Source organism: Pan troglodytes, chromosome X (assembly GCF_028858775.2).
Source record: "Pan troglodytes isolate AG18354 chromosome X, NHGRI_mPanTro3-v2.0_pri, whole genome shotgun sequence".
Taxonomy (NCBI): Eukaryota; Metazoa; Chordata; class Mammalia; order Primates; family Hominidae; genus Pan; species Pan troglodytes.
Window position 1 is genome coordinate 32556304 of NC_072421.2, and position 15379 is coordinate 32571682.

The window sequence follows — 15379 nt, forward strand, 5'->3', positions numbered from 1 at the left end:
ACTCTCCTAATAGATGTGGTTCAAATTCTCTAATATTTTTATATTCTCCTACTCCTTGACACAATAGCAAGCTGATAGTAGACCCCAGTACATGCTTCCTAAATGAAGGAAGGAATGCATGTTTTCTGAGACTGAGGGAAAGCTCCCTTAGACTCTCGTTTCACATACATTTCTTGGCTTTTTCCTTTTTCTACATTCAAGCAAAATTATTTTCGAATACTGGAAATTTTGGTAGCATACATTTAGCAATTAAAACACTGTGTAAATCAGCAAACCGGTGACACGGTGCCTCACAATGAATATAAAACTATGCACAGTTACTGAACTATTCACAAGCTGTCCTGGCCATACTCTCTTGAATGCCCATGAGATGTGCTCTAGTAAACATGTGATATTTCCTTGTAACTAGTTGGCTTTGCTCCATTGCTTACATCTCACTCTTTACCACCTGTTCAGATCAGCGTTGCATGTGACAGTCATTGCTTAGTAATAGAGACACCAGTCATAACAAACTGTGTCTATATATTAGGTTGGTGCAAAAGTAATCACGGTTTATGCCATTACTTTTATATCATAAATTATTTGAGGTCAGATGTTGTGTCTTATTCATGATAGTTTCCTATTGTTTAGTACAATGTCTGGTGCATGGAAGGTTTCAGGAAGCATTTGCTGAGTGAACGCATGAATCTATGAATAAGGGAAGTGGGGAAGAAGCGGAGGGAGGAAGAGAGGAAGGAATGGAGGAAGAAAAGAAGGGAGGAAAGGAGAGAGGTAGAAAGAAAGGAAGGGAGGAAGTTCAGGCTCATCATCACCATGGAGTCATTAGTATTAATACCCATTACTGATCCTCCTAGAGATTCAAATAAATAAGCACAATTTTCTAGGTCTTAGGCAGTACATAATCTAGTTGAAAAAATAAGACACAGTTGCAAGTGATAATTTGTTATACTACATACAGTAGGATAAAAAAAGCAAGGTGATCAATAAATGGTGGGCCAGAAGAGGGATGATCTCAGTGAAAAGGATGAGCAGAGGAGACTTCTGGGTCAATTTGGAATTTAAAGAATCGTAGAACTTAGGCATATGGAGGGTTAGAGGCAGTGAGAGTACGGCAGAAGGTAAAGCCTGTGGTGTGCAATCTCCATGATGTGACCAAGAGCATAAAACTGGGCTCTATGTCACTGTATGAGAGCAGGCGTTAGGGGAGGAGTACAGCCCTTGGTGTATATTGGGGCCTGGGCAGAGAACTTGAGGCAACGTAAATTATTAAGGCAACATGAACTATTACATGAGAATCACCATTGTTTTGGAATAAACTGGATCGTGCAAGCATCAGTGACTACTGAAATGGGAAAAAAATGTTGCCTAAAACATAGATGTCAGGGAGGTATATAGAGGGTAAAGACCATGGCTCTTATTTGTTCCTTCAAGAGTGTCCAATACTTACAACTATTACTTCATACTTTTTAAAAATGCATGGGCACACATCAGATGTATACCATAGCGGTGCTTCCTAGACTTTAATGCGCGTCAACATCTCCTGGAGATCTTACTAAACTGCAAGTTCTGCTGCATTAGGTCCGTGGAGGCACCAAAATTCTGCATTTCCTACAAACTTCAAAAAAATGCCAATACTGCTGGTCCAGGGATACCGCTTTGAGTTGTAAGGTAATGGAGTAAATGCCTTTTGAGTCTTTGTTAAGCAATCAAGGAATTCTTATTGCTGCTTATAATGCTATAAACTAATGCTGCAGCATTTTTATCTCAGCCTCTTCGCTTTGTAGTTTTGATCTTGGCACTTTTGCTTCATGGCCGATGGCTACAGTGACATTTACAACCTAATTGTGGAATCAGCAATGGTTTTATTATTTCGGTTTCCCAAATAAGAGATAGAATTGAATAGCTAAGAGTGAAGCAATAATTTAAAATTGTTAGATCTAAATCTCATTTATATAGAATCGCAAATCAGGGCTTTCAGGTTTTTTTAATTTTGTGAAAGAAGAGCTCATTAAATAGTCTACTGCATTTGTATGAGAAGGTTTTGCAACCAGGAGAAATATTTACAGTGCATGGCCTGCTCAAGGAGAGTTTTCAGTGATAAAGCATAAGAAAGAAAAATAAGGGATCAAAACAGAAAGTAGTAGCTTGTATGTGGTGTTTTCTGAGCTGGAAAAGATAACACTGGATTTACAAAATTAAATGTAAAATCTCAATCAACTTTATTCACATAGTGAACAACATTAATTAATTTTAATTCTATAGCTTCTAAATATTTTAAGTACTGAATTATTCATTACCAATAAAATTTCCAAGCTTTGATATCATATTAATGTACTGCTGTCATAGGCATTCTTATCTATTTCTCTGGCAATTAACATCTAGTCTTGGTTCTGGACAAAAAGAAAATCATAATTAAATCTGTTGGATTATTCATCATAGTTAGAAAGCTTATTGTGTTTTGATTCCGATATTAAGCATTCATTCTTAATAAGAAGTGCATATCTAACTCCCGTGGGGAGCTTTTCAAAATATAAAAGCCCAGAATTCCATTCTAAGTCTACTGAATCAGAATTTCTGGGGACAAAGGTATATGACAGAGATACACTAAAAAAGAAAGGGGAGGTTACAAACATGTGGAGAGAATTGGGAAGCAGGAGGGACATGTAGAATTACTATATTATTTTCAACTTCTCTTCTGCTTTTTAAGTCAAAAGCTATTCCTAAATTATAGAAAATAACACCGTTATATATCTAAGTCCTTCAAGTCTGGTCAAATTGGGGGACGGAAAGAGGAAATATAGGCAAAGAAAGAACTGCTACATTTTTATTTTTATACAGGGAAGGATATAAGAAAAAGAAACCACTACCTTTTCTATGAGAACATTACATACAATTTTTTAAAAGTCTATTTGTAAAACTTTCCAAAACTGCATGAAAACACAATAGATGAGAAATAGAATGTGACAAATGAAGAAAAGGAATAAGCTAAGAAGCAGTTATAAGAAATTGTACAATGACAGATTGGATGAATTATGTAGGAAATAAAAAATTGGCAAACAATCACAAACTAGGGAGCAAGATAAAAAAACAGAAGAGATAAAATGCAACTGGAAGAAAAGATAAATACAGGGAAATAGAGGGAAGAAAAAGGAAACTTCACTGAACAAGGAGATGTTTCAAGAATCCAATACTGAGATTTACTTGTAATTTTGTTCATGAATTATTTTCAGACAGGTTAATCATTAACCGAGTTTACTGATTGGTCAAGAGAAAAGATGTAATAAAATGAAATTTGGGAGAGTTGTGAAACAGACTTTTATGGTGCAATTTCCTACAAATATGGTGCTTTATCTTGTTTTTTTTATCCTAAGATCATTCTCATTGTGTCTCTTCGTCAGTGCCAAGAATTCAGGAGTTTGATATACAGTTTCTGATACTTTTTTCAATGATAAATAAAGCAATTTAACCAGTCATGCTAATTATTAGAAAATATAGCCAATACTGTTTTCAGAGATTTTAATGTGCTTCAGCAAGTTTCTTTCAACTTCTATCGGATGATGGATTTTTGTAAAGAAGCAAAACAAATGCACAAATACTCAAGGCATATGCTAAGCACTGCAACAGGACCCATTCAACTTAGCCTGTCCATAGACTGAGGGATTCCGTCTTGGTGGAAGGTCTGATAACCTTGTGGGAGTATCTGAGGATAGTCAGAACAATTGAAAGATGGCTAAAATTGGGGAAATCTAGCAGTTAGGAAAATGGAGAGAAGGGCAAAATAGTATAGAAAAAAAAAAGAGTGGAAAAGTAGTATAGAAAAGCAACTAGGAAGGATAAGAAAACAGTGAAAAATGGCTGAAATAAATGGCCTTTTTTTGAGTAAAGAAAGAATGAAAGTTATAGGAGGTAAGAATCAAGGTCAAGGAGAGCTCAGAATGAGAAGGAGAAGAATCCAGTCCATATATGAAGTATAAGATAATATCCAAACATGTTAGTACAACAGGGAGCATGGAAAGGACCATCCTCCTCTTCTCCCCACTGCCTTCTCGGCTCCGTCTCCTGCCGCTTCTCCTCCTCACTTTCAAGCTTAGCTCCAATGCCCAGGAAAACTGAGTAACTTTCTACTTCCTTGACGATACTGTTAAGTTGTATAGGACAAATTCGTTACTCATCTTTAATAGTTAGCATAAAAGTACCCTCTTTCTAGAGGCCTTTTAAGAGGCCTAGGGGAACTAAGTGCCCCTCCTTTGTATAGGTATTTATAAAATGTTTCCATTTGTGTCATTCTCATATGTTTTGGACTTTACAGCTGAATATTAAGCATGACCGAATGAGGGCTTTCTCCTCTTGAACAGAAAATACATCTCTAAATTTGAACGGCACTACAGATTCAACTTTTAAGTAAGGACCTCCAGATCTTTTATTAGTAATTTGCAAGGAACTCAGTCAAATAAAAAGGTCCTGTCTTGTGCTATTCACAATAGCAAAGACATGGAATCCATTTAGTTGTGAAACAATGGTAGATTGGATAAAGAAAATGTGGTACATATACACCATGAAATACTACATAGTCATAAAAAGAATGAAATCATGTCCTTTGCAGAAGCATGGATGCAGTTGGAGGCCATAATCATGAGCAAATTAACGCAGGAACAGGAAAAACAAACACTATATGTTCTCACTTATAAGTGGGAGCTAAACATAGAGCATATATGGACGTAAATATGGGAACAACAGATACCGCGGACTAGTAGATGTGGGAAGGAGGGAGGGTGCGCATTGGTTGAAAAACTACCCATCAGGTAGGTACTATGCTCACTGTCTGGGTGATGAGATCTGTACCCCAAACCTCAGCGTCATGCGCTATTCCCCTGTGACAAGCCTGTACATGTACCCTCTGTATATAAAATCAAATGTGATTATTTTAAAAAGGAGCAGTCTTTACAATGAACAATCAGAAATAAAATGCACCTTTTTAGCCTCTTCTTTCTCCTGTTATCTTTTTTTTTTTCAATTTCAGTAAACATTTATCGTACCTTACTAATACAAATGCTGAAACCATACAAATGTGTGTGTTCATTTGTTACAGGAACTAGAGTCAGGAGCAGGCCTTGTTAGATTTCATTTAATACTCTCTTTTTCCTGTGAGGTATAATAGTAGATATGCTCTTGGTACAATTTCCCATCTGCTCCTGATAATGGTTGCTATAAAAGAATAATGAGAATTCCTTCTAAAACTAGAAATAGACTGTTTATTTTCCAAAGCAAACATCCTGCCAATGAACTGAAGGAAAATTATGTACAGTAGCAATTTATTTTAATGGGACATTTACCTAATATCAAATTATAATGAAATTTCCTTTTCATGTATTTATCTTATTCATATCAATTATATATATAGATTTGTTATTATCACTGTTATTAATGTGTATACCAAAATTAATTCATCATAAAGAGCTTAAAGTACTACATGTTTTGTAAGGGTATCTTGGGTTGTTTTTCTTTCTCTTCCAAGAAATGCTGCCCTGGGCCAAAAAGAAAAAATCACGTGTTCCTCAATTTCAAGCAGAGATTCAATAGAGTGTTACCTAAAGTGAGGAAAATATAAATATGTTAAGTTTTTGCCCTCTGAAACTGAGGGCTACATTTTAAATCTGGCCCCAGACATGTTTTGGCGTTAGAACTTTGTTTGATTAATGATTTGAATGCCTTTAGGTGGGGCATGAAAGCATTCAATCATTCTGTAAAGGCATTTGAATTGGTGGCTCTTGTTTTCAAGAAAAGTGTTGTTACAAAGTACAGAACTTTGCAAAGCGAATAGGTTTTAGTTTGCTAAAATAAATGTTAGCTCTCTCTACGTTCAAGGATTTATTTAATCCTTCTCGCCTTCTAACTCATTCATGAGAACTTCAGGACAAATAGAAAACATTTAAGGGCTGTGTTTTTCTCTCCATCTACTTAGATTTGTAAAGAAAACAAATTGGCCTTTTCCTGATAAAAAGGCATCTTGTCCACAGCTGTACTTGTTTTCTTATTAAGTGATCCTGGTTATAGAACATGTGACTTCAGGCATAAAATTCTTTCTACATGATTACTAGCATGACTCTGAACACATTAAATGTTTCATCGTGGAACATATTGCACGTAACTCAAAAAACACTGTCTCAGGACGTGATATTCGAAAGGAAGCATAGGTCATTTTAAAATTTCTAATTTCTCTTCTCTCTAGAGGTATTATCAATTTGGAGCCACATAAATACTTCTTCAAAAGCCATTTGGCGGGTAGAGGGTGATACAATATGTATGTGTGCATATAGAAAAAGACAACAAAATTGTTTTTCAAAAATAAGACAATGTGTAAGTAAACTTGATTATACACTGTAAATATTTGATGGAAATATCTAATGTCATTGGTTCTAAAACCCTGTAGTTCTCTACTGGTATTTGCCATGCCTATATTTTCACTCTGTAAGTCAATTATTGATTGGATACCTCCTATTAGCCAGACACTGTGGAAGGTGCTAGTCATCATTCTCTGCTGGAGGATGAATGGATTGGAGGAGCCCGTGAATAGAAGTAAGGAGACCAAGTAGGAGATATCATGGTAGTTAAAGTGAGGAAAGATGGTCGCTTGGATTGAGGAGGAGTCAGTGGCAGAAATGGAGAGAAGTGCATGGAACCAAGTGGCATTTGGAAAGTAAATACACAGGACTTAATGCATTGGAGATAGAAATGAAGGAGACAGTATCAATCAGACAGTTGAAGATACTGGTCTGGAACTCAGAGGAAATATTAGGACTGAAAATACAACTGAGAGCATCATTGGCAGAGCTATGTCTAAAATTTATGATGTGAGTTTTGCTGCAAATGTGTTTGAGTCCCTTATGTTTATTGAAATGATTCTGGGCAAACTCAAAGCTAGCAATCATAATCCAAAAATATTTTGGGAATCCCTGAGTATCTGCATGATGACTAATTTTGTCATTATTGACATTTGCTACATCTAATATGTATTATTTTCATTTGCTGGCAGAGAGATTAATATCATAATTAGCATAATGTAGAAAATTGAGAGGCCGTATGATTCCCCACAAATTTGAAGAAAATAGAATATCGTTTTGATGAAGCTGCTTGTGTTTTCCTACCCTAACTCCCACCCACCTATTAGTTAAAAAAAATGGTCAAAGGTGATTTCAAAATATGTTTTGAGAAAGTGTTGTGCTTTAAGAGAACAGAATTAAGCTTGTTCCTTAATACACTTCTATTCTGTGTTCACAAGAATTCCATGGGCCTTTGCTGGGACATAGTCTTTAAATGCTGTCTAATGTAGGTAAATTGTTCAATGCAGTAAGTGTTCTCTTTAGTGTGACTGACTCCAACAAATATTTAATTTAGGGTAACTACTAGGTGTCTGAAGTTTTACAATGATAAATAAGCTTGTATTTTCTTGTCAACACTCTCAATTTAATGGGGACACCCTAGAAAATGCTGTGTTACAATATAACTATGGCGATTGCTTTGAGAACAAGATAGATCAATGAATTTGGCGAAATGGTAAGGAAAAGAAACAGACAAGTTGAGGTAATTATTACTATAAAGGCCTTAAAGACAGTCTTTTCCCCATTTCCTATATCACCAAGTACAGCGCTGAGCACTGCTCAGCTTAATAATTGCTTAAGAAATATTTGTTGATAAATTGAGCAGAAAACTAAGCAAGATATTATAATCTTGACTGCTTTCTCATTCTGGAAAGGGTCAAAAGTACCTTTTTGAAATATATACAACAGCCTAGAGTGAAAAAGAGACATTTAAAAATAATTGTGTTTTTATCAAAGTTTCATCTCCTACCACAAATAACAAGTTATTAAGGAAAGCTTTCGTTTCTCAGGCTCTTGAGAATGGGAAGGCCTAGAAATACGATAAAGAGGGATCAAAACAGATCTCTGTGTCTAACATCAATTAATTGATTTTGAGCATTTAGCTTAGATTACAGAACCCCCAAGACATCAACTAACAATCCACATCTAAGCACATGTTGGGCATCACTAAGCCTTATATGTCCCTCTTGCCAAGTTATACAGGCATTAAACACAAATTACTCTTTTATTTTTCCCCAAGCCTTAAGTTCTGAGGTTAGGTTTCTTGTTTTCCAACTCATTATCTGTTGTATGGTAATACTACTCTCCTTCATGGAATTAGATGAGAGGAGGTGATGATAAAAACAATTGTGCCTCTCTTGTTGACTGGGCACGCCCTCTGCAAATCAAAAAAAAAAAAAAAAAAAGAATGCACAAGCATGGATTCACTCCCCATTATCAGTACATTGTACAATATCAATGATCTGTATTTTATTGAACAATATATAAGCCAGAGGAAACTAAGGATAAAGCAGACAAATGACATAAGCAAGTCATCTGTTAGATTTTTCTCAATTATTCATGTGAATATCAAAAAGGTTAGGGATATTTGTAAAAGAGTGGTGAAAACTATAGGTTTTACTTTCTTATCAATTTAGCTTGTATGAAGGAAAAGATTAAATTATCAAATGTAAATCTTTTCTAATTTTTTTCTCTCTAGGAACGCTTCCTTCTTAAGCTACCACGTAGCATTTCAGGACCTTTTCATTTGACTGAAACCTCAAAGGAAATATTTTCAAGCCAACATCCACATCACTCCTAAAACTGGTTTCTTATATTCATTACATTATTTATTTGAATGACATCTGTATTTTCCAGTATGGATACCAGCAGTTCAACTTTGTTTTGTCCCTTTTTTTTTCATTCCTCCAATCCAAATTCTATTTTACTGACCCTAATTGTTATACTTCTTGCCCGGTTGATTCCATCATTATTGCTTTTCCTCCAGCCTGGTTATTCATTACACTTCACCTATGTTATTAATACACCCTCCTAACTGTTTCATCTCAGACTCTTTCACTGCATAACAATCTTTCCAGATTAATCCTCCAGATGCATAGTTCTTCTGGTGGATTCCCTGCTCAAAAATTTATACTGAATACTCAGTGCCTGCCTGTTGAAGCCCAAATAGCGCATATAACATTCAGAACCTCATAGCATCCCTGAGAGATACCTTTTTAGGCTTCTTACAATGACTTTCCAGTTCTTCATCCATGCTTTAGTGCAATTAGACAACTCACAGTGACGTCCTGGTCATTCTCCAGACCTTTGACTATTCTCCATCCTCCATAATGTGTGTCTTTACCTATACTTATGTAATCCTTTCATTCCAGTTGACTAGACCATGAGATCCATGAGAGCAGGAACTGTAATCTTTTCTCACTCTAGTGCCTAGTAACGTGTTGCTACCTGGCAGTGCTCAAAACATGTTTGTTAAATGGATAAAGGTGTGCCCCAAATACTATCTCTATTGTGAATACGTTTTCAAGCAAAAGTTATCTATCCTATAAATTGTGAATACATTTTCAAGCAAAAGTTATCTATCCTATAAAATCATACTGTACTTGAACTGTATCTACATAATGGTTTTTCATAGTCTATAAAAATTAAATTTTGTTATTATTAGAGACAAGGACTCATTCTGTCATGCAAGTTTGAGTGCAGTGGTACAATCATAGCTCACTGTAGCCTCCAACCCCTGAGCTCTGGTGATCCTCCACCTCAGCCTCTTGAGTAGCTGAGACCACCGGTGCATACCACCACACCCAGATAATTTTTAAAATTTTTTTGTGGAGACAGGGTCTCACTTTTTTGCTGAGGCTGGTCTTGAACTCCTGGCCTCAAACAATCCTCCCACCTTAGCCTTCCAAAGTGCTAGGATCATAGGCATGTGCCACCATGCCCAGCCTAAATTTCATTATTTTGATGGAAAATTTATGATTGTCTTTATTTCAGGGACATTGTCTTCTTTACCTTTCAGGTCTCCACTATGCTCATCAGTTAATTTTTTCTTTTTACTAAATGGCTAAATGAGTGACTGAGTTTCTTTTACTGGTATGTGGTGAAACTGCAGAATTTTTATGCATGTTGAAAGAATCTCTAAGAGCATAGCACATTTGGTAAAAATCATGATTAAATTCTATTTCTGTACTTTTAAATACCTACTAGGGGTCTAGCAAAAAAAAAAAATAGTGCTGATGCTGAAGCTGGTCAAAGACAATTCAAATGTTCTGCACTTCATATTAGTGGTGGGGTTGCCACGGAACAGAGCTTTTACAAAGCTAATGCCCTGCTGCTCAAGCAGCAACACTGCATTCTAGTAGACTCTTCAGATAAAGTAAAAAGAAAAGAAACAAAACAGGAAAATGTCTGTCATTCCCAGTCTTCAAGTTATATGAATGACCTCAAAATGATACTATTTTCACCCAATAATCATAAAGGTAATAATCTTCAACACACATAATCTATATGAATGTCCAATAAATCCATGAAAAGATGCTTAATAGTGCTAGTAATCAGAGGAATATAAGTTAAAACCACAACAATATACCTACATATTCTATAAAATAGCAAAAATTAAAATGACTGACAAGACCAAATATTGACAAAGACGTAGAGTAACTGGAACTCTCCATCATCACTGGTGGCATTGCAAAATGGCACAACCACTTTAGAAAACTGTTTAGGTGCTGTTTGACAATATCTCATAAATTTAAACATTTCACCCAGCCATTCCACTTCTACAGAGTTACTCAAACTAAATGAAAACATATGCTCACAAATGGCTTGTACACAAATGTCCACAGCATCTTATTCATAACAGCCAAAAACTGAAAACCACCTGAATGTCCATCAAAAGGAGAATAGATAAATAAATTGTGGTATATCTATACAATAGAATATTAATCATCAATAAAGGAATGATCAACTGATACACTTACATGGATGAATCTCAAAAGTAGTATGCTGATCAAAATAGTACATTTTGTATGATTTCATTTATATAAATTTTTAAAAAGACAAAACTAATCTATGGTGATATAAATCAGAAGAATAGGTGCCTATTGGGGCTGGGAATTGACTGGAAGGTAGCATGAAAAAGCTTTCTGAGGTAATGGAAATTTTTATTTTATTGAGGTGTCACTTTATCAGTGGGACCACTTCACAAAAGTTAACAGATTGAGCATTTAATATCTTTACTAACTTATACACCTGCCACAGTCACACCCAGTAAGAAAGCGTGGAAAATATATTAGATGGCAGAATCTGAATATTATACAAAGTATCTTGACAGATTGAAGTTCTCAACTAAATATGACAGGTTGAAATGTTATGTAAGAACAAACTCTTCCTCCTCTCCCAAATAAGTCTGTTTCATCTTATATAAAATTTTACCTCAATTAAGAAATAAAAACAATATCATTTTTAACTGCTCTCCTTACTTACACAATACCTTAGCCATGCTAACAATCAGGGCATCCAACAAATCTAAGTACTTTCTCTCTCTTACTTCACACAGTACATATGGACCCTTCTTATGCAAGAAAACAACTAACTGAAATAGGCTGATTGCCAAACCTCAGTCATTTGCAGACAGAATTTAAAAGAGTTCAGGAGACTAATCAGGTTATACAGGAACAGACTTCGTGAACCATCAGGGATATTATACAATTCACCCTTTTATCCCCACACACAATGATCAATTTAGACAATCTATAAGACGAGTCACGTGGCATCTGTCTTTCAGGAACACACGTGTGTATGTGGGGGTGTATGTTTATTAGATTAAGAAGGAAAAAGTGTAGAGATTCAATGATCTTGAATTTAAAGAGAAAATGGCTCAAGAAAGCCTGTAAAAGCTCTTTAGAATAAAATTTTGACAATATAATGGCAAATCATCCCAGTGAGTATAAAACAAAGATGTGTGCCACTGTATGGACAACCTCAAAGGTGCTCAGATTCTAATAGAGTATGAACATGGGAAGAAACGCGGGACAGAGAACTGAGGGCAAATATTAGAAGAACAGTGAGGAAAAGCTGAGCTTGGAATGAATTGAGGCTCGTGATAATGTTAAAGACAACATTCAGGGCCTTTTTACTTCCATTTGGAGGAAGAAGAACCAGAAAGACGAAGGTTCACTGATTGGGGCAGAAGGGAGAAGGTTAGGGATAGAGACGACACAGAAAGCAGCAGTGTGCAGCTCCTTTTGCTTGTCTGCTCTGTCAAGGAGAATGTTCATCAGACTGGAAAAGGCATAACCGTATAAGGGAAATGAAGCCCAAAATAGGTGAGGGAATTTTAAAAGAGCACCTTGCTGCTCTAAATGAGCTAAAATCTCTGGCCCTGGACCAATTATATTCTAGGGAAATGAGAGAACTTGCACAATACAGTCCTACCCCACTGTCAGTGGTCTCTGAGGAACTATGTTAACACTGCAGATGGGCAAATGTCATCTCGATTTTTAAAGACAGGAAGAGGTCACTGCGACTGTATTCCATCAATTCCTGCTAAAGAGCATTTCTGAATGATGCAACAAGGAGCAAACAAACACTTGTTAACAAAGACAACGTGGAGGCAGCTAATTTGGGTTTGTATGACAACTCGTTCTTACACCAGACATGTGTGCCTGTGTTTGCAGTTGAATCTCTTTTGCAGTATGAAAATTGAATTTCACATTTCTAAACAACTTAAAAACCACTTCTTTTTTTTCCAGCTAATGAAAGTTCAATTTTCTTAAAATGAAATAACCATATAAATAATGAATTGTGTTCTGTTGTACAAGGAGCAGCATGACATCCAGTTGCCCACCACCTGAAAAAGTTTGAGGTCCTCTGGCAAATAATGGACAGAGACAATGATCTTATACGTGCACCATTTTGTGTTATTTGACATGTTGACAATGGGTCTCCTTTCTACAAGAACAGAACAAGAGGAAATAAGATTGCAGAGTAGTTGGGGAGCCTACACAGGAGGGAGTCTTCTGAAAAGAGATTTAGACCGTATCAATATCCAGAAAAATGTCGAAGGTGATTTTTGGAAAATGGCATCATTGTTTACATTTATTCTTTTGGTTTTCTTCTATCACTTTTAATGGATTTTTATAATGAAGAGACATACGTTTATGATCAGAAAAAAATAAGCCTATACCCATTTGGGAAATAAATTGATATAATCTTACCAAAACAAGGTATTTTTTTCTGGATTTTTTTATTCAAGAGTGAGAGAATAGATAAAATAGTCTTTCCCAGTACTGTATACTAATTATTTAAATATGATATTTTAAAATAAAGTTATCATACTTTATCTACTATGGTATCAGCACCTGTAGACGTAATTTAATACCATATTTGCATTAGTACATATTACTAAAGTTTTTCATAGATATGGCCATATATAGTGGGTAAAATATATCAAAAATCATAAATAACATTTTATACTTTCTCAAGTAACATTATTCAGCTCCTCTAATATAATTTCAGAGCTTTTGTTAATGGTATTTTTCTACATACTAGTTTTGAATAAATTCATGTCTACCATGAACTATCTAGGGAGAAATGTTGTTAAAAATGCTGTTACAAGTTCCATAAACTTAGTTTACTTGATATCTTATAAACATGCTGCCTTTTGCAAAATACAGATTACTACTGAAATCAGGAAAGTTTAGAATTATTAAGACAGATGCATTGTAGGGAAATAAGGGAAAAATTCCTCTAATTTTGTTCTGACATTCAGAATATAAAGATAATAGGTATTATCATGATGTCAACATGCTCCATCAAAACTCCCATTCAATACCATTCTTTTTCCATACATACTTACTTTTTTTTCCTCATCCTTGGCCTTAATACAAAACTCAATATTTCATTTATAGTTTGAAATTTTGTTACATACTACCCTAATCCTATGTGGATTGAAGAAGGGTATAAATCAGTAAAACTTAAAACTGAATTTGCTCCTCTAAGCAGTTTAGATATTTTAATTAGTAAACACAAACAAATAAGGTTAGCTATGTATTGTACATTTAAAGAAATATCACACTGTCAATGTGAAAAGAAATTTGTAAGGAAAAAAAAAGAACAAAGATCAATCTGGGACATCTGCAATACATTCCAGATTCAGGAACAACAAGTTAAGTATCTACCTACTCATCTTTTCTGGTATGATCTTTTGTTAAAACCAGGAAAGGCAGTTACCATACAGAAATGTTGATTTTGTCAAACAGATAAAGACATCATTAATAGTATGCCAAAGAATAATTGCAATTATCTTATTGTGATAATTTATTGCTTTTATATACTTCATAAAGTGCTATCAGATGATTGTTCCATTTGAGATCCACGTGAAGTATGAGGTCAGAAAAATGTGTTATTATTCCTAGGGTAAAGACGAGGAATTGGGGGTCTGAATATTTGTCCAAGTTGTCCTGCAGATAAAAGTCCCAGGACCAGGCCCCAGATTGTTATCACATTTCAGTGAGATTCCCATTATTCAGTACTGGCTCTTTTCTGACTCAAATACTTAGATATTAAAGAGATATATGCGAGACATGAAAAGTAGAAAACACAAAAAATTTGGCAAATTGTACACTTTTAAATTATTGTGAAAATAATTAACCAAATACTTCATAATTATAGATGTTTTTGGTAGAAAAAAGATGATGTGATACTCACTTTCCTATTAAACATCTATTTTGTCTTTCATTTTGATAATGCTGTTATATTCAGTTAAATATAATCATTATGTGAATAAACAATGTGGATCAAAAAAGAATGAGAAATATCAACCCAGAATATGTTTGAAGCTGATTTAAAGAGGACAACAGCATCCCTAGATTAGATTACATGTTTTTGTAAAGCTGCTATATTAGAATGTCATGCTGACATGATTCTTGATAATGTATTTAATGGGTAAAGTATGCATAGTGAACATTTGTGTAGAGTTCATCACATCTAATTTTCTGTTTTCTTTTGATACACGAAGGTGAATGATGCAATTGTGGTATTTCTGCTGTTAAACTTAATGAAAATTCTGTCCACTATCAATCAAATAGATCTTTTCTCTTGTTTGTTGTCCAAACAAATATGTTCAAAAGTAATTCATTTTTATTGAAAAGTCTTGTACTCACATGATGAAAAAAACACAAACAAGGCTTTAATTTATTTCACAGGCACTTGCTTGCAAGCTATACACTGGAGAAAAGGGGAAGTTTAGTTATATATTTATGTAATTCAAGTTATGTAGATAGACCAGGTGTTATATAAATGGACAGATTTTTAAACTAGTATGTTTCAATAAATAATATCAGCCAATCTTCAGAAATGAATATAAACATGTGGCATCCTTCTCTATAAAAACACAAGGTTGAATGGGGCTCATCTGAAGTGTTGCTGCAACAGTGTGATGTCTGTCCTGGCCGAGAGTATGTGGGATGATTTATCTCAATATGTTTTTGCAGTAACAG

General features: G+C 34.9%; 1 protein-coding gene across 14 annotated transcripts in view; it reads right to left on the reverse strand.

The window, feature by feature from the left end:
* The window catches only part of DMD (dystrophin), a 2616526-nt gene that overhangs the window by 853420 nt on the left and 1747727 nt on the right, over positions 1-15379 (reverse strand). The window lies entirely within an intron of this gene.